At 48.6% G+C, this 23,867-nt stretch overlaps 1 protein-coding gene across 1 annotated transcript in view; it reads left to right on the top strand.

Annotated features, from left to right (window-relative positions):
- Positions 1-23,867, top strand: part of HGF (hepatocyte growth factor) — a 564,049-nt gene that overhangs the window by 508,000 nt on the left and 32,182 nt on the right. The window lies entirely within an intron of this gene.

Genomic DNA, 23,867 nt, shown 5'->3' with positions numbered 1-23,867 from the left:
GGCACAGGGGACGCCTCCCTGGGCCCTCCGGACACCATCCCAGGCACCCTGCCATGCGCAGGACCGAGGATGGAGCCCGGGGTGGGGAGGCCATCCTCCCCAGGGTCCCTGAGGGCCCCGGATGGAGCTCCTGAACCCAGCCAAGCAAGGGAAGGCTCTCTGGGCACAACGGAACCCCGTCCCGGGCCTTTGGCAGTGCGGCAGGCCGGGGGACAGGGCCCAGGGCCCGAGCACCCCACCCGAGACCCGGCCGGGCCCCTGGACCCAAACGGGGCTCCCAGGCTCGGAGTGGGCAGCAGACGCCTACCCGGGCCCTCCGGCCACCATCCCGGGCACCCTGCCACATGACAGGACCCAGGACAGAGCCCAGGATGGGGAGGCCTGCCCGGGACCCATGAAGCCCATTCCGGGCACTTGGCCATGCCGTTGGCCTGGAGGAGGGAGCCCAGGACACCCGGGGGGACTGCCCGGGACCCATGGAGCCCGTTCCGGGCACTTTGTCATGCCGTTGGCCTGGAGGAGGGAGCCCCGGACGCCTAGGGAGATGTTGCCCAGGCATAGCCCATCTGGTCCCCGGCAGAGAACTGCCAGCACGGTAGGAGTGTCCGGGTATACCCTGCCCCTAGTAATCCGGAGGAAGGCTACCCCTCTTTCTTGGAACCCGCGCACACAGAGTGACAGAGGGGACCCAGGGTCCGGAGGCGCCCGCCCTCCTAGAGCCCTCACTGGGATCGGGGTGGGGAATGGCACCTCATCGGGACTTCCAGGGAAGCCCGGCCATCTGGTCACCCCATTGGAAAGCATTGCGTGCGACCAGATGACCGAGGGGAAAGGTGCGACCAGATGGCCGCATCGAAAGGACTCCCAGCTGCCCACCCTGAGCCTTCGTGTTAGGGCTCCTGCCTGCCCACGCAGGGCAGGGCTCGGGGACCCCAGCTGGGCCTCAGGCACGGGCAGGACCATCAGAGCTCTTGGGCCCGGACGCCCGGGACAGGTCTGCCCGGGACCCATGGAACCCATCCTGGGCACTCGCCCACGCCGTTGGCCTGGAGGATGGTGCCCCGGATGCCTGGGGTAGAACTGCCCGGGACCCATGGAGCCCGTCCCCGCCACTCGGCCATGCCGTTGGCCTAGAGGAGGGAGCCCCGGATATCCGGGGAGGACTGCCCGGGACCCATGGAGCCGGTCTCGGCACTCTGCCATGCAATTGGCCTGGAGGAGGGAGCCCGGGACGCCTATGGAGGTGTTGCCCAGGCATAGCCCATCTGGTCCCCGGCAGAGAACCGCCAGCCCGGGAGGAGTGTCCGGGCATATCCTGCCCCTAGTATTCCGGAGGAAGGCTACCCCACTTTCTTGGAACCCGCGCGCACAGAGTGACGGAGGGGACTGACCTCCAGGAGCCCTCGCTGGGATCGGGAGGTGAATGGCACCTCATTGGGACTTCCATGGAAGCCCGGCCATCTGGTCGTCCCATTGAAAAGCATTGCGTGCGACCAGATGGCCGAGGGGAAAGGTGCGACCAGATGGCCGGCATTGAAAGGACTCCCAGCTGCCCACCCCGAGCCTTCGCGGTAGGGCTTCTGCCTGCCCACGCAGGGCAGGGCTCGGTGACCCCGGCTGGGCCTCAGACACGGGGAAGACCACCGGAGCTCTCGGGGAGGACTGCCCGGGACCCATGGAGTCAGTTCCGGGCACTTTGTCATGCCGTTGGCCTGGAGGAGGGAGCCCCGGCATGCCCTGGGCGGGTGACTGCCCAGGAACCCATGGAGCCCATCCCTGGCACTTTGCCACGCTGTTGGCCTGGAGGAGGAAGCCCGGGGGAGGACTGCCCAGGAACCATGGAGCCCATCCCGGGCCCTTTGCCATCCGTGGCACGAGCCCCCCCCGGGCGGAGGAGAGGTGAGGTCAGAGCATAGCCCATCTGGTCACTGGCAGAGAGCCGCCAGCCCGGGAGAGGTGTCCGGGCATACCCTGCCCCTAGTAAGGCTACCCCTCTTTCTTGGAACCCGTGCGTACAGAGTGACAGAGGGAACCAAGGGTGCAGAGGCGCCTGACCTCCCGGAGCCCTTGCTGGGGGAGGCAAATGGCACCTCATCAGGACTTCCAGGGAAGACTGGCCATCTGGTTGCCCCATTGGAAAGCATTGCATGCAACCAGATGGCCAAGGGGAAAGGTGCAACCAGATGGCCGGGACCAAAAGAACACCCAGCTGCCCACCCGAGCCTTCACGGGAGGGCTCCCACTCTGCCTACCCTTGTAGGGCTCCGGGGCTGCATGGCTCGGGGGCTTCATGGCTCGGGGGCGCAGGGCTCGGGGGCTGCAGGGCTCTGGGGCTGCAGGGCTCGGGGGCTGCAGGGTTGCGGGGCTCGGGGCTCGGGGGCTGCAGGGTTGCGGGGCTCGGGGCTGCAGGGCTCTGGGGCTGCAGGGCTCGGGGGCTGCAGGTCTGCGGGGCTGCAGGGCTGCGTGGCTGCAGGGCTGCAGGGCGCTCCGAAACCCATGCTGGGCCTCAGGCATGGGGAGGCCCGCAAGCACTCCTGGGGCTCAGCTGCCCGGGGGAGAACTGCCCGGGAGCCTTGCAGGTCTCCGGGACTCTGCACCAGGGACCCTTGTCCCGGGCAGATGGACTCTTAGCAGGCCGTAGGATGGGGGCTCCCAAACCCAGGCCCCAGGCCGGTCCCTGCTTTCCAACCCAACCAGGCCGGGGAGATCAGGGAGTCTGCCCAGGCACGAGGGTCCCCTGTCCCGGGCACACGGACCCTCAGGACGTGCCCTTGTTTTCCACTCATTTTTTCAAATATTCTGCATAGTTTGCGTAGTGGCGCTACACAAACTACGCCCAGCTCTACATCTGTGTTTAAGCTGGGCATCTCAGTAATCACATTGCTCTTCAGATTACTGCAAGACTTGGGACTTAGGTATTAAAGTGTTCTCTTACTCGACACAGTCCAATGCAGGTGTCGGGGTGCTGAAGGAGAATGACTTAGTGTTGTAAAGGACAATGGGCTTAGCAGTTTACAGCAGTACGTACTCCAACTTTAGGACATTCAGCTTCTGTTTTCCTCTGCTCCATCAATCGAGTAGTTGAGGATGATAGCAATGATGAGCCATGGAGCACCTGTAGCAATTCTATCAAAGCTAAATGGGCTTAGTCAACCATGACTGAGTGGGCTTAGTCAACCATGAATCAAGGCAATTGTCGGGGGAGAAATAGATGCATTCTCGTTGGGAGGCTTGTACTCCTTCAGTGAATCTGAGCAGTCAGTTACCTTCCATCCATCTACATTCTCCACCCGGTCAGACAGTTGTCTGACCATCCACTTGAGAGCCCTCACTGTAGCCTCAACACCAAGCTTCAATGACTCTTCTATCTGTCAGCCAGGCAAACTCCTCGGAATTGGTGTGATGTGCAAAATTGTCCACCCCTCAATATCCCCAACGTCTGTTTGCTGTTATAGCATAGAATGTTGAGATGATTAAGTGAGGGAAAGGCAAAGATGGGAAGCGAACAGGGAGGAGTGTAATGGAAATCAATATAGATCCTCATTTCCTTATGCTCTCCACTAGGATCCTGTGGTGTGGAAGGGAGCGTCAGGATGAGGAATCGCTTATTCTTTACAGGGGCATTCTTCTATATCAAGTGGGCCACCGTACTACCCCTGTTAAGCAAAATTAAATAAAGTTCAAATAAAAACAAATTGGTTCTCATTTTACTCTGGCTGTGTCATCAGAAGTGCACAACATAATTCTCAAGTAGCTCGTGGTTCTTACTTATACACCAGTGCACCGTTCTTTTGAAAACTCTGCACAATGTTCAACTTCCTAATGTCATTCTATGTGTGCAGAGCTGGGTTTATCTTTTGGAAGAAAACCCACTCTCCATGACATGCACATTAGTATTATTTTCCAACATTTTACTCTTAAACTGTCACAGGCAGAAGCTACTCGCCGTGGCTGTATCAATACACCAAGGGCCAGATGTAGGTAATCCCATTTTACCGATTCTAAAATACCGAATACCGAATTTTACCAATTCGGTATTTCAGAATCGGAAAATGGGATGTAGGAAAACAATCGGTAAAATATACAGAATCGGTAAAATTCTGAATCTCCGATTCTGTATTTGACGAATCGGTAAATACAGAATCTGTAAAATCCGAATCGGTAATACCCATTCATCCCTATAGGCCTCCAGGCCCAATGGAATGAATGGGAATTACAGATTTGGTATTTACCGAATCGGTAAATAACGAATCGGTAAATACCGAATCGGAGATACAAAATACAACCAATTGAGCTTGTCAACCAATCAGGTTCATCCACCACACCCCACAACAAAGCAACAGAGGAACCAACCAATCAAATGCATCTACCCCACCCCACAACCAGGAAGTGGCCACACCCATGCAGGTGCAGAGAAACTGAACATTCTGGAGAGCTGTGAGACACTGAGCAACTGGCTGCCCTGAGCTGAGCTGAAGTGCACAATGGAATCCCAGGACTCACAGAGGGAAGGAGCAGAGCGCAAAAGAAAACTGAAATTCAGCACAGCTGAACTGCAGGTGCGGGTGGAGGAGGTTGTGAGACACCACACCCAGCTATTTGGTAAGCAGTCTCTGCATGTTGCAGAGTCTGAGAAAAGAAACACCTGGCTGGGGATCCAGTCAAAGGTGAATGCCATCGGGGTCACAACACTGGAAATTGATGACCTGAAAAAACAGTGGTATGATCTTAGGATCATAACCCAAAAAAAGCTGGCAGCACAGAAAAAAGAAGCCATCGCCACAGGGGGAGGAAGGAGCAGGGCACCTGCCCTAACAGACCTGGAGCAGCTGGTGGAATACACCCTGGAGCCAGAGAGTGTCCATTGGATAGGGGATGCCCAAAAGCTCAGCTAGAGCTGCATTAAAACAAGGTAAGCTGCATGGACATCAATCCTCCCCCTTCTTCCCTGTCCCCCTTCCCCAATGTAGTTGTGTGTTTCACACACACTCCAGTACAGGTCTTAGGATTTACCTGCAATGCATCATGGGAGACGTAGTCATAGAAACATATATCACTACATTCATCACAGAAAACAGCAAGGCATGCCACACACTAAATCCATAAGCAGTTGAGGACTGTGCAAATGTGTGACAGGAATGTGATTTAATAATGACACACAGGTGTACAGCACCACTGAGCCAATGTCCATAGCTGTCTACAGGAGAGTCATCGCGCAGGACAGTGCAGGAAAGGGAGAAGAGGGCACCCCAAACGGAAAGGAGTGAGGATGCAGGCACAAGTGAAGGGCAAAGCACTGAGCCGCCACCCGCACCCACAGCACTGGCAGCATCAACACCAGAGCGACCCACCACAGCACAGCCTTGTTCACCTCTGCTGTACGACTCACCAAAGCAGGACCCACCAGCACTCTCTCCCACACCAGCTACAGATTCCTCAGAACTGGTAAGGCCAAGGAGGCATGATGTGCCCCCTCTCAGAATCTTGGAGACGTCCGATGAAGATGATAGGGAGGGTGACACCCAAACGGCTACACTGGAGGCAAACAACGCTGGGCAGCAGTCCGCATCTGAAGGTGTGCTTACCGGTGCCAGACGCCATAGGGTACGGGAGAGAAGCACAACTCAGGATGGAGAGGGGGTCTTCTGTGGGCTGGAGGCCACAATGGTCAAAGTGCAGCGCCTGCATGCAAAAGGACTATTATCAGTAGAGAGTTAGGTGCGCCAGTAAAACACCAAGATGGGCAACATAGACCGGGGCATTAGCTCCATGGCAGAGAGCATCAAAGATATGGCAGATGGAATAAGGGACATGTCGCAGGCCATGATGGCTCTCAATGAAAATCTAAAGTCAGATCGCACACAGAGGCGACGGGAGAGGCAACAGCCACCTCCCTGCTATGTCGAGCTCTGTGGCCATGCAAGAGGGCCTTGTGCACTGCTGCACAGATGTGTCTAGAGGGGATGGGGAGAGTAACATCTGCCATGGAACTGCTACTGACCAACCAGTCAGCCAACGCTGGGGACCTAGGTGTGGGGGACACTGAAGACACCACCAGCAGGAGCAGCACTCCCATACCAGACATATGAAGAAGCAGCAGGCGCCAATCTGCTGACCCTGGCTCTACAGCCACTGTTGAGACCCAGCCTCGGACATCCCGCACTGTTGTGCGTGGGTGCAAACAATAATGCTGCCCACACTCCACAGGACATGTCAGGGTGAAGTAACCTGTAACCTGTGCCCATCCAGTGAGGTATTCAGACATTGGAGTACCATGGTGTGCCATTAGTAATTTGCCATATTGGCCATTAAACTACGTCATTCACATAGAAAACCTGGCTGTGTCTCCTTACTTACTTAGAAATAGCTGCATGTGATCTCTGCCCTTCTCAGTCTCCCATCTGTTGCTGATGCTGCTCCTGCTGCATAGGGCTCTGGCTGTTCAGTTCCATCATCAATGTCCTCATGATGTGTTATTTCCACTTCTGTGCCTTTCTTGGTGGCAAGGTTGTGCAGCATGGCACAGGTCGCAATGATTTTACAGCAGATGATAGGAGTGTACTGCCGTGCACCTCTGCTCTTGTGGAGGCAGCGGAACCTGCTTTTTAGAAGTCCAAATGTGCGTTCAACAACGTTGCGTATAGCTCTGTGTGCCACATTGTAAGGCCTCTCACTCCTGGTAGATGGATTCAGGTAGGGGGTGAGGACAAAGGACCGGACAGATCGCCTGGATGGAAAGGTGAGTGCCATTAATTACATACTCAAAAAACATTCATCTGCAGTAACTATTAGGGTGTGTCACAGTTATTTACCTAGCAGATATCCTTCCCCAAATTCTCCAGCAGCAAGGTGTGTGTAGATCCCACTGTCTTGGAATATGTAGGAGTTGTGGGTGCTCCCAGGGAATTTGGCCACAATGTCTGTTATGATGCTGCCAGCGTTGCATATCACCTGTACATTGATTGAGTGGGTTGACTTTTAGTTCCTGTATATGTATTCTGTGGCTGCAGGTGGGCAGATTGGGATGTGGGTGCAATCTATACAGCCTATGACGTGAGAGAAGTGAGCCAATTGATAGAACTCAGTTTTGGTCTTCAGCAGATCTGTATATGTGTCAGGGAAGCTGATGTAATGATGCATTCTCTGCATCATGGCCTCCAGGAACTTTCTGAAGAAACGGGACAGGCAGCTCTGGGACACCCCACCTACCGCAGCAATCACACTCTGGTAACTCCCAGATGCAAGCAGGTGTAGGTTACACAGCACCTGCACATGGGGTGGGATGGTGTGCGCCCTTGGTTTTGGGTGATCCAGGAGTGAGTGCAGGTCCCTGATCAAGTCCAGGATGGTTTGGGGGTGTAGCCTGTACCTTTGCAATATCACTGCCTCAGTGAGTTGGAAGAGCGTAATCCTCTGCCTGTAGACTTGCTCCTCCCTTCTCCAGACCCTCTCTCCTGCTGCCTGTAGCTGTAGCCGCCTTGCAATGATGTACAATGCTGCCATTATGGTCACACTGTTGCATTTTGGGGCCTTTTGTATAGCCTGCACCTGGTTACCACCTGCTTTCACTCCATGGTAAATACCGACTCTTAAATACCGAATTCCATGAAATTCTGTATTTTGGAGGTTTCCTACATCTCAAAACTAATTTTTTACCATTTCTTATAATAATTCGGTAAATAAGATTTCGGTAAATTCCGAATCGGTAATTTACCGACTCTTATTTACCGAATCGGTCTATTTTAGCCTCCTACATCTCAAAAGCCAAATACCGGTCGGTAACGGCCAAAATTTGGTATTTTCGGCTGTTACCGACCGGGATTTGGCAGCCTACATCTGGCCCCAAGTCTTTTATTATCACCAGTCATGCCCATTCACCGTGACATGTTCAATACGCACCAAACAATGTTTCCACCAATGCCGGCAAACAGGAACACACGCTGCTCATCCGAGCGATATCCATCAGAAACACATCTGCCTGAGTGGGAATCACAAGACTAGGTCAATGATATGGGTGCAAGTGCACCCCTGTTACCATTCCACTGACCAGCTTCTCTTCTGGGTCTTTGGCTAATATCGGTTGCATGCTCCGCTGAGCTGCTTCTATGCTGACAAACACAATAACAGTGGTAAGCAGCAGGGCGAGGGTGGTGTTATACAGCGGCCCCTCTCAACATTGCTGCACTGCTGATGCGGCATCAAAAGCATTCAGGGTATTATGGGACTTGAACTCTCTGGTTCACCCGCTCTACCTATCAAGTTTCAAGTTTGTTTATTTCCTGCATAGTTACTTAAAACCATTGCAGAATTGCTGCATAAAATACAAAATTACATATATTATTCTTTTTAGTTCATATACGGGAATGTTCAGATTAAAACCCAATTTAAAACCGAATATTGGATGAGTCTTTGCAAAAATAAAAACAGAGTTAATTATAAGCATAATATGTGTCCATTGTGTTTCTGGATACTGTATTTTGCAGACACATGTTCCGTGGGTTTCTTTTGAAGGTCATCGTGGTTGTGTTGGTCAGGATTTCTCCACTTGTTTAGAGGGTTATCCCTTTAATTCTGGCTGTTTGTTCTTATTATGTACTGGTTAGGGACATTGTCTCTGTTATCAGTGTGCTGCCCAGGCCTGGTTCAGATTTTATTATTTTCTTGGGCATTTTCTGTTCAGCCATCATAAGGAATTTGACCAATCTACAGTTTAGTTGTGTGTATTCTTGATTTAAGCATGCTAGCACTGCTTGCCTGCCTTTCTGTCTGAAGGGTTCTCTGAGAAGCTGTTTCCGTGCTTGATGCGGACCTTGCATAAGCAGATTAGATGTTATATGTCGCCTTGTTTGGTTTTGCACATCCTGTACCTTAAAAAGGTAATTTTTATGGCCTTCGGGTAACTCTGGTTAAAATATGGTTGCGGAGCCAGTGTTTTATAGGAATTAAGCGTCATCCAGGCGTGAGATCTGTGTGAGAAGCTTGCTTTATCTTCCACCAAGGAGATTTGTTTTAAGGTTTTCCAGACCAGTTTTTTAAAGTTGTGATAGCCAATTTGTGCGTCCCAGAGTTCTGTGAGTTGGGTAGATTCTAGGTCTGTCTGTAGATAGGGTCTGTCATCGGACTACTCCCTGTGTTGTATGTCCTGCCACAGCAGATAATTTAACGTATTTGTGGTGACACTTCTGATCCTATGCAAGCAGATGATATAAGCTCCGTGCCTAGCTAGATCTTGTCGTAGAAGGCCAAATTCCAGCCTTATTTGAGCCGGTGATGTGTAGGACAGAATCAATCAATCAATCAATCAAAGCATTTGTATAGCGCGCTACTCACCCGGAGGGTCTCAAGGCGCTTGGGGAGGGGGGGTCCGCTACTGCTCGAACAGCCAGGTCTTGAGCTGTTTCCTGAAGGCGAGGTGGTCCTGGGTCAGGCGGAGGTGGGTCAGGAGGGAGTTCCAGGTCTTGGCGGCGAGGTAGGAGAAGGACCTTCCCCCTGTGGTAGCTCTTCGGATGTGGGGGACGGCGGCGAGGGCGTGGCCGGTCGATCGAAGCTGGCATTTGGGAGCGTAGAAATTAAGGCGGCTGTTGAGGTATCCTGGTCCTTGGTTGTGCAGGGCTTTGTGTGCGTGGGTGAGGAGACGGAAGGTGCTTCTCTTATTGACCGGGAGCCAGTGCAGGTCTCGCAGGTGTCCGGAGATGTGGGCGACGGGGGATGTCCAGGATGAGTCTTGCTGAGGCGTTCTGGATCCGCTGGAGTCTCTTCTGGAGTTTGGCGGTGGTTCCGGCGTAGAGGGAGTTGCCGTAGTTCAGTCGGCTGGTGACGAGGGCCTGGGTGACCGTCTTCCTGGTCTCGGTGAGGATCCACCTGAAGATCTTGCGTAGCATGCGTAGGATGTTGAAGCACGACGAGGAGACGGCGTTGACTTGACTGGTCATGGAGAGGGATGAGTCCAGGATGAAGCCCAGGTTGCGTGCGTGGTCTGTTGGTTTGGGTGCGCTGCCGAGGGCGGGGGGCCACCAGGAGTCGTCCCAGGCGGAGGGTGAGGATCCCAGGATGAGGACTTCCGTCTTGTCCGAGTTCAGTTTCAGGCGGCTGTTCTTCATCCAATCGGCTACCTCCTTCATCCCTTCGTGTAGGTTGGCTCTGGCGGTGGCGGGGTCATTGGTGAGGGAGAGGATCAGCTGGGTGTCGTCGGCGTAGGAGATTATGTTGAGGTTGTGCTGTCGTGCGATGGCTGCGAGGGGACTCATGTAGACGTTGAAGAGGGTTGGGCTGAGCGAGGAGCCTTGAGGAACGCCGCAGATGACTTCGGTGGCTTCTGATCTGAACGGGGGGAGGCGGACTCTCTGTGTCCTTCCGGCGAGGAAGGAGATGGTCCACTGCAGCGCCTTCTCCCGGATTCCGACGTTGCTGAGGCGCTGTACTAGGGTACGGTGGCAGACGGTGTCGAAGGCCGCGGTGAGGTCTAGGAGGATGAGGGCCGCTGGTTCTCAGTTGTCGAGCAGAGCTCGGATGTCATCGGTGGCTGCGATCAGGGCGGTCTCGGTGCTGTGGTTGGCCCTGAAGCCAGACTGCGAGAGGTCGAGGGATCCGTTCGTCTCGAGGAAGGCGGCCAGCTGCTTGAAGGCTGAACATGATTCTCTAAGCCTTCAGCGGTGTCTTTTCCAGCTCCTTGGCATCTCTTCCCCGCATTGTCTTGCTGCCGTTGGTAATTGAGGGGAGTAATTTAGCCTGGGCTACCTTCATAAATAGAGTCAGAGTTTGCCCCATCAGATTATTTGTGAGGTTTTTCAGTGTTAGTGCTATCAGCACACCTTTCCTTCTGGTGTCCTGTTTCAGGCGCTAAAACGACCCGTCCTTGTCAAATTTGATTCCAAGATACTTATACTCCTGCACTGGGTCAAGCTTTATGCCACCAAGGAACCAGCTTTTATGAAGGTTCTTTTTGTAGTTTATTGACACTGTCCTTGTCTTGCTCAGATTTATTTTTAAGTTGTTTTCTGTGGCGTAGTGCATCATTTCTGTCAGTAAATGCTGGAGACCAACGTATGTGTGACTGAGCAGAACAACATCATCTGGGTACATGAGATTGGGCAATGTTTTCCCTCCTATCCTTGGTGAATGGTAATTGCATGCATCGAGTGCCTTTGGTAGGTCAGCCATGTACAGATTGAACAGGGTCGGTGCGAGCACACAGCTCTGTTTTAATCCCTTGGTTGTAGGAACTTTCGCCGAGATGTGTGTACCGCCACCTAGTTTCACCTGCACCCAGGTATCAGTATAGAGAAGTTTCAGCATGTTTAACATATGCTGCTGTATTCCCCATTGCACCAGTTTCCCCCACAATCTACCCCTCTCAACGTTGTCGAAGGCAGCGCTGAAGTCGATGCAGAGGTAGTTTTGAAGCATTGGCTGCATCGATTATTAGTGAGATTGGGAGAATATTTGTCGATGTGCTGGCCAATTTGCGGGCGCCGGTCTGATTCAGCGGTATTATCAAATTCACCACATTCTGTTTAGTCGCCTGACTTCCAGAAACACAAATTGCAGGATGTCAGCGCAGTCTTCGCTCTTCGCTTTGAACAGGACCAGAAGAATTCCGTTCTGACCCGGAGCCGCTTCCTTCCTCCCTTTAGCTATCTGCTTTTTAATTAAGAGGGGCAGAGAGCGGTTATCTGTGCTTAATGCTCTGTTTTCTTTCGGTGGCAGCTCCTGATCCCTCATCTCCACTTTGCTTTCTCCAGCTTGTTCTCCAGATGTCCTGGTATTGGCCTTGAGAGTTCCTGCACTATCTGTTTGGTTGTTGAAGTGGGTGGTAAGGAAATGTACCCAGTTTGCTTCCGAAATATGTGACCCAATACCTTTATTGTATGGGTGAATAATCCTGTTCACCGTCTTCCAGAAGCGGGCGCTAATATTACTGTTTGTGTCGTGTAGGAGTTTAGCCCAAAACGCATTCTCACACTCCCTGTTGATGTTACATTTCAGACTTTTTAATTTTGCCATTTGCTCCTTCAAGGAGGCTCGTACAGTGACGTTCTCTGGGAGTCTTCTCAGCCTGTGCAGAGTTGCATTTATTGATTTTTTGAAGTGTGTCAACTGTTGTCCTTGATCCTTCGAAATTTTGTTTTTCTCCCATGCTTTCTGGGAGTTCTTTTTGTGACAAAGGTTTCTGCATGTCGATCTAGGAGCTTGGCTGTGAACTGATCCCAATTATCTATTTTGTCTTTTTAGCTGAATGAATTAAAGAGTTGAATTGCTGCTTCATCCTTAGAGTTTATGTTGTTTGTTGTACATTTTATCCTTCTAAGGTTGGACATAGAGATACAAGCCAGAGTTATGTCCGTGCTGATTGATCTTGCTGCAGTCACTGTTAATTGGAATTCTTGGGGACGATGATCGCTATCGCCCTTATTCCCCATTCTAGGTATAGTCCATTATGGAGCTTGTTTTAGAGGAATAATAAGAATCAACTGGTGTAGTGTCGTCCGAAAATCTTCCATTTAAAGCTGGAAGGTTTAGATGTTCTAGATCTGCAAGTAGTCAACTATTGCAGTACTTCTTCTTTCTGTGCGGTGGATAACTTTGTATTGGTATATTGTGAATTCCATTTTGTATAGCTACTTCCTCTCCTCGTGATGAGCCTATCAGATACTGATTTAGGTCCCCTGTCAAAATGAAGATTGGATTTTTCATCTCAGTAGCATACTTTGCTGCTTAACTTGCGAGTGCTGTTGAGTCTTTCCCTTTACGTTTAGGGTGGACATATGAATTGATCAGGCACACCTCTGTTTCTTCATCTCAATTAGGATTGAAATTGTGACTGCTATTATTGGGTTTGACGCTGAGTCCATAATAGTGGATGAGGGTATTCTTGTTGTAGAGACGTAGGTTGCCAGCCCGCCAGAGCAATGGCCAAATATGCCCCTCCTTATTGCCGGACTGGCATAACAGGTGTAGCCCTCAATCTGCTGAGGGGCCAAAAGCCAGGTTTCGTGAAGGAAAATGATATCAAAGGTTGTTAAATACTGCAGGAAATCTGGGTCCTCAATTTTGGTTGCAAAGCCGTTTATGTTCAACGTGCATAGTCTGAGCAGGGATTCTTTAGCTCTGCTGTGGTCTATATCTCGCCGATTGTGTCAATGCTCCTCTGTGTGTAAGGTGATAGTGCGCGATATTGGGTCCTTGTTCAAGCCTTGGCTTGTTCTGCCCGTGGAGCCATTTCTTGTTGGTCCCAATTGGTGTTGGCACTCTGTTAGCAGGATCTACCCCATGCTCCTCTGAGTACAAAATTTGGGTACGTTTGGCGAATTGCTGGTTCCAGGTATACGTCACTTAGTAATAGCAATGTATGAGCTGGTTTTTGAAAGGAGGCAATATCCATGCCCCAGCTTTGAAATATAGCCAATTCGGCTAAGATTGCTCTGCAATTTCGCTTTTGGTCCACGTTGTGTTTGTGGCCTCTGGACATTGTGGGTTGGTGGTACGTATGAACTCTATAGAGAGTAGGCCCGTTGACCTTATGCCAGCGAGGTTAGGTATTGACACCGTTAGTCTTAGGATGTTACTTTGGTTTAGTATGTCCTGAGAGCCCTTGGAGGTATATAGAGGATAAAATACCAGAACCTCTGATGTCTGATGTCTTCTTTGTTTTGCTGGCAGCAAAGGATTTGCTGTGTCCAGTGGTTTGAAATGGAGTGTACTGCTGGTCGTTTCTTTGGGCTGTATTTCCAGTTTTATGCTTAAAGCTTCAGCCGTGAGATTTTTTGGGATGGGCTTGTGTTTACTTGATGTGGGGGAGGTTTGTTTTAAAACCTGCCCCCTGTGCTGTAACCCTCTACCCGAGAACCTCCAACTTGAATTCCCATTGAGCATAGTGATAGTCCCTTTAGGCTTGAGCAATGGATCCTGGTTAGGCTTGTTGTTTAAACTCAGATTATTATTAGTATTTATATAGTTTGTGTTGGTTGGTTTTTGGGCCTTGGCTTTACAAGCTTCTCCCGTTGTTTCTTGTGGGTGTGCTGATTTATGTGGAACCCTTGTCTCACCCCTCATATCCTGGAATTGTGTTTGCTGAGTATTATGACCGCTGTCCGGGTTTGTTGTAGAAGGGGTAATAGTCAAATCTTGTTTTTCCGCCTCTTTGTGGTCCAAAAAGGCCATAGATGTGTCCCTTTGTCCGTTGTCATCTCCACTTTCTCCACGTGCCCTGCTTACCGAAGCATGATGTAGGGCTACTTCTTGTTCCGTAGGATATTTGGGGATGTTTGGTGACAGTTGTGTTTGTTTTACAGTGCTTGGGTCAGCTAGGTTAGACTCACGTATGTTAGCTAGATCTGAAAATATGGGGAAATAAGCTGTTGCAGTTGTCTGGCGCTTTTGGTTGCACCCCTTCCTTTTCAGTTGGTGGCGTTGCTTTGGGGGAACATCCTTTACAACGAAACTTTTACAACGCACTACCATTACGACGCAACTTTTACAGCACAAGTTATTACAATGCATTGCGCTGGGGGGGCGCTCTAGGATAGGGAATAGTTAATTACTATCCAACACCTTCCCTACTATCCACGGGGACTGGAGTTGGAATAGTAAATTAAACTATTCACTATCCAGCGCCCCCCAACCTGCATCGTAATGGCATGCGTTGTAAAAGCATGCGTTGAAACGTCATACATCCGTTGCTTTGCATTAAGTTTTGGAGATCCTCCATTTCTGGAACTGCCCTTGTTCTCAGTGACCACCTTGACATTTCCTCCATGCCTATTGCTGGTTGTTCAATCATTTTATGGTCCCTCCAGGATGATAGAATCGCCCTGTCTTTTTGTTATTTACCCTGCAGTTACACGTTTGATGTCCTTTACCAGGCTACTTAAAATTGAAGGCAGAGTGGATATTTTGTCGATGACCTGGTTGCAATTGCATCTGAGTTGGGAGCTGGATTGGGCTCTGGTTATTAGACCATTCAGATTTCCCAATTTCTCAACAATGCTGGCAGTAAAACTGCCAGTGTATTTAGTAGTGTTAGTTGGATCTCCATCTTATCAGATTGAAATGGTAGTGTGTTGACAGCCAGTTGTATTGTATTTAGCAGTGAAGCCCAAACACCAGTATTTTGTTCTTTTGTGTTCGCAAGTTTATCTGCACCCTTATTGAGATATTCTGCGAGGTGTGCATTGCCCAAGGGTTCTATGGTGGGGTAGGCCTCCCTTTGTTCCTGTCCCCGATCCTGTTCCTGATTTGGTGAGTAGGTTACGAGCATGTCTTCCCATTCTTGAGTGGTCAGATAGGACATAAACACCGTCCCCTCTTCTTTCTGATTTAGTTCCTGCGCCCAGGCTCCCACTCCTGTACCTCCGTTTTGTGCAAGTACACTCTACCTTTCAGGATCATAAGCACATTAAAAACATGATCTCTATATTACAGTGATGCATGGCAGTGTTCGGTGTTTAGTTCTTGTTAATCACAAGCATACCAATGATACCATGTTAGAATAAACTTTAGTCTCTGGGCATTATTCAGAATGCATCCCATTGCTTCTAAAGGGCTTTTTCACTTGCCTCTCCCCAAAGACACTGACGAGATCCAGTCTTTGTAGGGTATCAAGCATGGAACTGGTTCTGAAGCCAGGGGGCATGAACACCTGAGACTGGTTCCCAGAAAAATGCTCCGAATTTGGAATTGGAGCTAGATTTTACCTTGTATTCTTTTTCTCTTCTCACCAAAATGGGTGTGAGAGTTTTCTGAACTAGAAAGAGTGCAGGCTTCACCAAAAACGTGTGAAATATAGGGTGTATGTTAAGCATATGTGGTAATGCTGCTTTAACCACTTATTCGGGACAATGAATTTAGAAAGGAAGACACTATGCTGCTTCTTAAATTGTAAGTTAGGGGTTGATGACTAAGCTCTATCACCCCCATGATATACCGGATTCACCCATCTGTGTTTGCCTGCTTGCGTCTTATACCATTGCTTGGATCCTGTAAGTGAGCCATGGCCTTCTGTGTAGTTTACTGGGTATGTGTAACCCTTTGTTGTGCTTCAGGGAATTTGTTTTCTGTATGAGAATGTTACAAAGGAATGAAGCATGGATGAAACCCATAAGTAAACTAAAATGGTGTTACATTGATGGATTCATGTTGGGCACTATTATACATGATTTCTGCTAACCATAACAGATCCATCAATGACTCAGTCACTTCATCCACATAACATCTCAAACATTGTTTTAATGCCTGATTTAAATGTTCTGTTTGTCTGTCTGGTTGTGGATGGATACTGGTAGATAACGCGAGAAACATTTTAATGTGGAACAGCAACTTTTCCAAAACACAATGTTTTTTAGTGACAGAAGTGCCAGTTGCCCATGGGTATGTGGGTAACTGTGAGCAGGCAATGTAATATCCCATCTTCATTAGACTGTCTATTACTACCAAAATAAGTCAACCACAAAATCTAATGAAATAGTTTCCCGTGGTAGATCTGATTTGGGAAGTGGTTGCAATAACCCTTGTGGTTTAGCATGATCTAATTTCACTTGTGCACACACCTCACATTTTTTGATAAAATTGCCTTCTTATTCTTTCTAGTGTCTTTTTGACCCCAATGTGTTCTGCACATGGAGCTGAGTGATACCAATTCAACACATTGCTTTGTAATTCTTTTGTTCGTACCAACAAATGAGTGTCTTTTACAAGTAAAGCTTGCTTTATTTTCCTCTCAGTATGACTTGAGAGCCATTGTTTCCTTATTGCTTTTTTCATGAACTGATGAATGATTTGTAGTAATACATCGGTTTGTATGATGTATACCACTTGCTAAGTTTCAATGGCTGACTTGGACTGTTCATCAGGTAAAAACTGTTCTATATCCTCACGTTTCAAAGCATCCGATTTCTTGCTCTTAATTCTCGGGTAGTAGGTTATGACAAAGTCAAACTCCACAAAAAAAATCATCCAACTGAGGTGGCTTGGAGATAACAACCTTGCTGATTTCATGAATTGCAGATTGCGATGATCTGAATATATTGCAAAGCTGTGCTTGGCTCCCATAAAAAACTGTATCCACTCTCAAACAGCATAACAATTTGCCAACAGCTCTTTTTCCGTGATAGTGCAATGCATCTCAGCTTCATTCAGCTTTGTGGGCATGTATGCATTAGCATTTAACTGTCCAGCACTCACATTCTTTTGTGAAAGTACTACCCCTATGGGAATGCTTGAAAGCATCAGATTCAACAACAAATGGTTTGTCTGGATCGGAATAGGCTAATACTGGAGCCATGTTAAAAGCCAGTTTCAGTTGTTGGAATACTTATCATGATTCTGGGTACCACATAAACAGAGTGTTCTTTCACAGCTCTCATGTTATGCGTGCAACTACTTTGGAAAATTAGTCAACAAATCGATGATTAAAGGTTGCAAAGCCTAAGAAGCACTGTATATCACCTACATTCTGGGCTACCCGCCAATTTTTATTGCTTGTACTTTGTGCTCTGCCAGTTCTTGGCCGGATGGAGACAGTGTGACTCCCAGCAATTCCACCTTGGTTACATGGGATTAGCATTTGCTGATTTTGAAGAATAAATTATGCTGGCGAATGGGTTTCAGGACTGAACAAACATGCTGGTAATGTTCAGAGATCATGGAAGAGTAAATCAAGATATCATCTATAGATACGATAGCAAATAAGCCATAGCATGCATGAAAGGCTGTCTTCCACTCATCACCTCACCGCGTTCAAACCAAGTGATATCATCCCTTTAAGTCTAATTTGGTATAATTTACTGTCTTCTTTATTTGATCCAGCAAAACTGGTATAAATGGCAAAGGGTAGCGTTTTGTAACTTTTACCTTATTTAAAGTGTGATAATCATTTAAAGTTCTTAGCTCCCCATTGACTTTTGGAATAAAGAACATTGGCAAAACTGTGGGAGACCAGGAAGATCTTATATAGCCATTTACCAAATATTTATCTAAGTATTGGTGTAAATGCTTGTTTTCTCCTTCTGAGAGAGTATACATTCTTTCACATGGCACCACTGCCCCTGGAACCAAGTCAGTCTGGCAATTGTAAGCCAATGGGCTGGGAACTGTTTGGCTTGTTGATCGCTGAATACATCCTGGAATTCAAGATATTGTTGAGGGAGCTCGGTGGCTTTCTCTGCAGCTGTTACAATGCACATACAAAGCCAATGTTTCCCTGCAACAGAGGCAGGCAGTGGTCCCCAGGGTGGTTTTGCATATTGGACTATTTTAGCTTCATGGCCACCTGCCCTATTTTGGCCTCCTGGGCACCTGTCCTTGGCCATCCTTAACTGGGGGACAATCATCAGTGTTTGAAGACCACTCCTGGCACATTCTAATTCCTTCTGCAGAGTGGCTAGGCTTGATGGGCCAACCATTTCACCTTAGTCCCAGGGGGCAGAGTGGCTGGTCAAGTGGAGTACCAGCAGCAGATACTGCACTGTATCACATGAGCAGAATGGCATTTATGTTCAAGTGGTGCCCTCAGGAGCACCATGGTTGTGGATATCAAGGCCCAAACAAACTCCAGTCTTCAGTCTTCACGATCAGCAAGGGGAGCTGGAACCACAATTCTACCAGTGATAGCAGGTTTCTTCTGCCTGGTACCTGTAATTGCTCTAGATAGAGTATCAATGCATAGCGTCAAAGTCCAGACTTCACCTAGCTATGTCTCTGGCTCCATGTCACCTCAGGCACCTGGGAAGGCTGTGCAGCCTTAGAGCCCATTGGACCTTCCCTCTCCCCCACCCTCTACAGTTGCTGGAAAGGAGGGAGCACTGCTGCCCTTCAGTGCCCTTAATGGCCAGAATGCACCTACCGGTCTACCTCATTCTCCACCACTTAGATGTGGTATCACAGTAGTACTAGATTCTTTCACCTTACCTCCCAGTGCCAACAGGTGGTCAGGGTGAGGTGCACAGACCACTGTTTCTCACAGCCAGTCAACTGCTTTAGCACTTATCCACACCCCTAGGCCTCTGTTCTGGTGTCAGCTTCCCAGGGAGACCAGGATACAAATAGCCATGGCTGAACAACTCCACCACATGTCCACCCCTTGTTGTGAGCAGACAGTGTACATTAAAGTAAAGTACAGTACAGTACAACAGCAGACAGTACATTTGCACAGAATCAGTTAGGATTGTGTTTGGTCTCAAAGAATGCAAACACTGCACTTCATCCATGTTGGCTCACCCCGGTCAGCTCATATTGACCTTTAGGTACCAATCCTTATGTAAGAATTTTCCATCTTCATTTTTAGGTCTCGGCTAGCGTAGGCTGCGTATGCGAAGTCTCGCTGACGAGATCTTATGTCTCAGAGTAGCGAGGCTTAAACCCGCCCCTCTTCTCCATTGGCTGGCCTCCTAAACGGTGGCCAGCCATTGGAGAAGAGGTCCAAGTGATGTCATTCTTTTTATCTAAGCCCGTCCTTTTCGGATTGGGGTGTGTGTTTTTGTACTTTCTTTCTCGGCTGTAAACAACAGTCAAAAACACGCCCCCAGTCTGAAAAGGACGGGGCTTAGATAGAAAGAAAAAACATTTGTCTGTAAGCCCCGTCCTTTACAGACTGGGGGGCGTGTTTTTGACTGCTGTTTACAGCTTAGAAAGAAAGTCAAAAACACGCCCCCAATCGTAAAAAGACGGGGCTTACAGACAAATGGCAGCACTTGTTTGCCTGTCCAGTACCTCACACCAGAGCAGAGCAGCGTTTAAGGTCCGAGAGGCACTGGGTTCTAGCCTAGGAGGCGGCTCCTCGTTATATACTTTCATGCAGTTCTAACTTCCTCACAACAATATATTTTCCTTGCCCCTGCTCCTCGTGGACAGGAGCGCCTACTGCCTGCTATCCTCGTGCAGTTCTGACTTCCTCACAGCGATCTATTTTCCTTGCCCCTGCTACTCGCGGACAGGAGTGCCTGCTGCCTGCTGTCCGTTTCCCTCGGAATAATCAGACCGTGCAGCAGCACGCTGAGCCAAGCTACTTTGACCGTTCACCAGCCTCTTGCGTTTGTCTTTACTTTTAGGGTGGCCTGGGACTTGGGAGTTACGTTAAAGCACTTCCTGCAACCGTTCCTCCGCGGGCATCTGAATAAAGGTTACGTAACCAACGATCTGCTAAATAAACACTTGGCATCTATTATTGCCTGACACCTAACTGTGGAAATATTGTGGTAGCGATGGCCATTTATAAGTTGGCAGGCTGAAAAGACATTGTTTGACCAACTCAATATCTTGTTACATACCTACGACCTACCCTAAAATGAAGAGAAACGCATCTACTGAAGGAGGATGGTGAGCACTAAATGGCTCAGCGTGCAGCTGCTTTGGTCCGATATTCCGAGGGAGGCGGGCTTCAGCCATTCCTGTCAGTTGAGTGGCAGGTGCTGGGAAATGCGCTGTGTGACGAAAGAAGGGCTGAACCTCAGGGAGCCTAAGGGAGGCAGGAGTCCACCTAATACCGGAAGAGTCTGAACTCGGCTGGGAAACGCCTCTTGGGACAGAGTCTGTGTATGCTGGGGATCCAGTGAAATCCAGGCAAGCACAGTGTTGTGCGCCGTTACGTGAGAGCCTCTCAGACGCACACAGCTCCTCGGGGGGGGCTACACCTGCAGAATAAACACATCTCTAGAGCGGAATTATGAGCATGGGCAGAGCATCAGATTTCTTGTTGTGTAAAGTTGCTTTGAGAGAAGAGTCTAGATAGAGTGGTTAAAATTATACACAACACTGATGCCAAGGTTGGGCTACCTATAAGCAGAAGGGAATCATGCGATTTAGCGGCCGTAGATTTATCTGCATATTTATGTAGTTTCCACATTTGATAATCTGTAGATTTCAACAAAAAAGAAGGTTTTGAACTGAGCAAGCTACTCTCCATCAGCTGCATATGCATATACTAGTGTCCTGCTTCATACACATTAATCAGCTGCGAGGCTGCGGCTACTATAAAACATTCCAATTAGTAGACTACTTTCAGGCCCCTTGCATCTTATGGCTCTTGTGCCACTACACTGGCTGCACTAATGAGACCTGCGACTCCGATTTATACCAGTTTTTAAGCATGAACGCTGACTTCCTGGACACCATGTCCATTTAGGGCAGTGTCGATTGCAACCTGCCTGAGGTCTAAGCATGGAGAGGCGACTACTCTGAGAAGTACCTGCATTACTCACTGATTAAATCCTCCTGGCAGCAGTCAGTTATGAGAGAGCAGGTGAGGGAGGGGAGTCACTTTGTGGTGTGGCCTCAATCTACAATGGTGTGTGCTTTTGGTGGGTCTGTGAACTCAAATACGTTTCAGGCAGCACTATAGGAGGGAGAGCCAAAGACTCAGCAGACTGCTCCCTGGCCGGGCAACACACTGTTGTGCAGCAAAGATGTTAAAACAAACTTGCCACTTTGGCCTGGTTAATTGGTTTCTTCCTCCTCGTGGACCCAGGATTCCTTCATCTGCTCAGCACAACAGCAAACTCCGAGTCTCACTGTCTGACAAAGCCCACCATTCTACTTATGCTGTCCTGGTGCAGAAGTGGAATGGCGGGCATACCCTATAATTAAACACCTCACCATACTACTCCACCACACAAAATGCCTTTCCACATAATTACATCCCACATACTTCCAGTACACTTAATACCACATAATTACTATCTACTTATTTCCACTACATACTATGCCCCATAATTCCACTACAAAAATTCACTGCACAATTTCAACACACACAATTTCACCACTAACAATTCCAAACCATATATTTCCACTCCACACCAAATATATCCACTCAAATCCAAAACACATGGGTAAAACAAGTTCTCATTTACAGTACTATGCCCTCTAAGTGCAAGATCGACTCTCCCAGCCCAAGACACAGGCTCCTTAATTCTGAAACACGTGGGCTAAGGTAAACAGTTTATCATAAACATTAACCGTCTGACTTTTTTCCCCTCACTATTTGCAATTGTAATTTCACAATGGAATTACAACGACTACTTTCGGCCAAACGGGTAACGCATCTTGTCTCATTTCAGTTACATACGTTTTTTAATATATATATATATATATATATATATATATATATATATATATATATATATATTGTTTATTTTTTACATTATATATTTCAGTAATCCAACGTTGTTCAGCATCACTGTACCACGTAAAAAGCTTCAATCTGTCATTAAATTGAGTTGGGTCCATTCATTCCTTTGATAAACGAAATTAGAAGACGTTAGATAAAGAAAAACTGCAGTAATATAATGCAAAATGTAAGCATATTAGATATTCCTACAAAATCTCACAGTTGGGATGTTCACCAAGGCATGTCATGATAATACACACCCTCTCACCCTCAATCACCCTCACACCCCCTCACCCTCTTACCCTCACACACCCACACACCCCCTTACACCCCCTCACCCTCACATCCCCTCACGCTCACACCCCCTCACCCTCACACCCCCTCATCCCTCTCACCATCACATACCCTCTCACCCTCACACCCTCACCTTCTCACCCTCACACACCCTCTCACGATCACTCACCCTCTCACCCTCACACACACCCTCACTCACCCTCACACACCTCTCACCCTCACGGACATGGCTTGCGTGGGGTGACGACTTCCCTGGTTCCTATGATTCGAGCCGTTGCTGCCCCTTTGAATTTTGCTTTGGGGCTCTGTGTATGTGTGTGTGGCTCTGTGTATGTGTGTGTGTGGCTATGTGTATGTGTGTGTGGCTCTGTGTGTGTGGCTCTGTGTGTGTGGCACTCTGTGTGTGTGAAAGAGAGATGGGAAACCCGATCGACCATTGTAGGCTTGGGCAGTGAACAATTGAGATGAGAAGTAGCTACAAGGGATTTCGTTTGTCTATTAATTTTGTAAAACTTATGAGTTAGTTGTCAAAAATCTAACCCCAGTGTATCTATAGGACAACAATAAAGCTCTTATATACTTGAAACAATCAATAACAAGCAAAAGAGTAGGAAAGGGAATAAGCACACAGCTCCTTTGATTAGTGAAAGATAACCAAGTCCAATCATGTGCAATGGTTAACTCTTGGTGCAGAAGGATTGCTTTGGAGTTGATGATAGGGTCGACGTTTCGGTCTTGATTGCTGGAGTCTATAAGCCCCTATGCACTTGAATGGAAGTTGATCGAAAAGGCGAGTCACTGGGAGGAGCTCACCGAAAGGCTCTTATCTTTAGTAATTAAGAGTTGACACAGATCTGTAGTATCCGAGTCCAATCCAGCAAAAATAAAGGCTCGAAAAAGCAGGGTGAATGCGATTCACTTACTTAGTTAGTCGGTGTTCATGTAACGGCGTGTTCCGTATCAAAATTGGTAACCGCAATCCAAGTAGGATTGGTGCTCTGTGTGTGTGTGTGGCGCTCTGTGTGTGTGTGTGCGGCGCTCTGTGTGTGTGTGTGTGCGGCTCTGTGTGTGTGGCACTCTGTGTGTGTGTGTGTGTGTGTGGCGCTCTGTGTGTGTGTGGCACTCTGTGTGTGTGGCCCTCTGTGTGTGTGTGTGGCTCTCTGTGTGTGTGGCTCTGTGTGTGTCTCTGTGGCTCTCTGTGTATGTGTGTGTGTGTGTGGCTCTGTGTGTGTGTGTGTGGCTCTGGTGTGTGTGTGGCTCTGTGTGTGTGTGGGTGCAAATGCAATAGTTCTCGCATTTGTGAGAGATTAAGCTATTGGCATGGTAAAGGATAATGCCATTTATTGATCTGTTTTCAAAACCAACACATAAATAAAAATGTTGTCATTTACAATGCCAATAGCTCTAACGTTTTCAAAGACGAGACCGTTGCATTGTAAATGCTTGTTCCAGGTCTGTTGTTTTCCTATTGCATTAA

The sequence above is a fragment of the Lissotriton helveticus genome, chromosome 1_1 (genome assembly GCF_964261635.1).
Source record: "Lissotriton helveticus chromosome 1_1, aLisHel1.1, whole genome shotgun sequence".
NCBI lineage: Eukaryota > Metazoa > Chordata > Amphibia > Caudata > Salamandridae > Lissotriton > Lissotriton helveticus.
The sequence above is the reverse complement of the archived record's forward strand: the minus strand, read 5'-3'. Positions and strand labels throughout refer to the sequence as shown.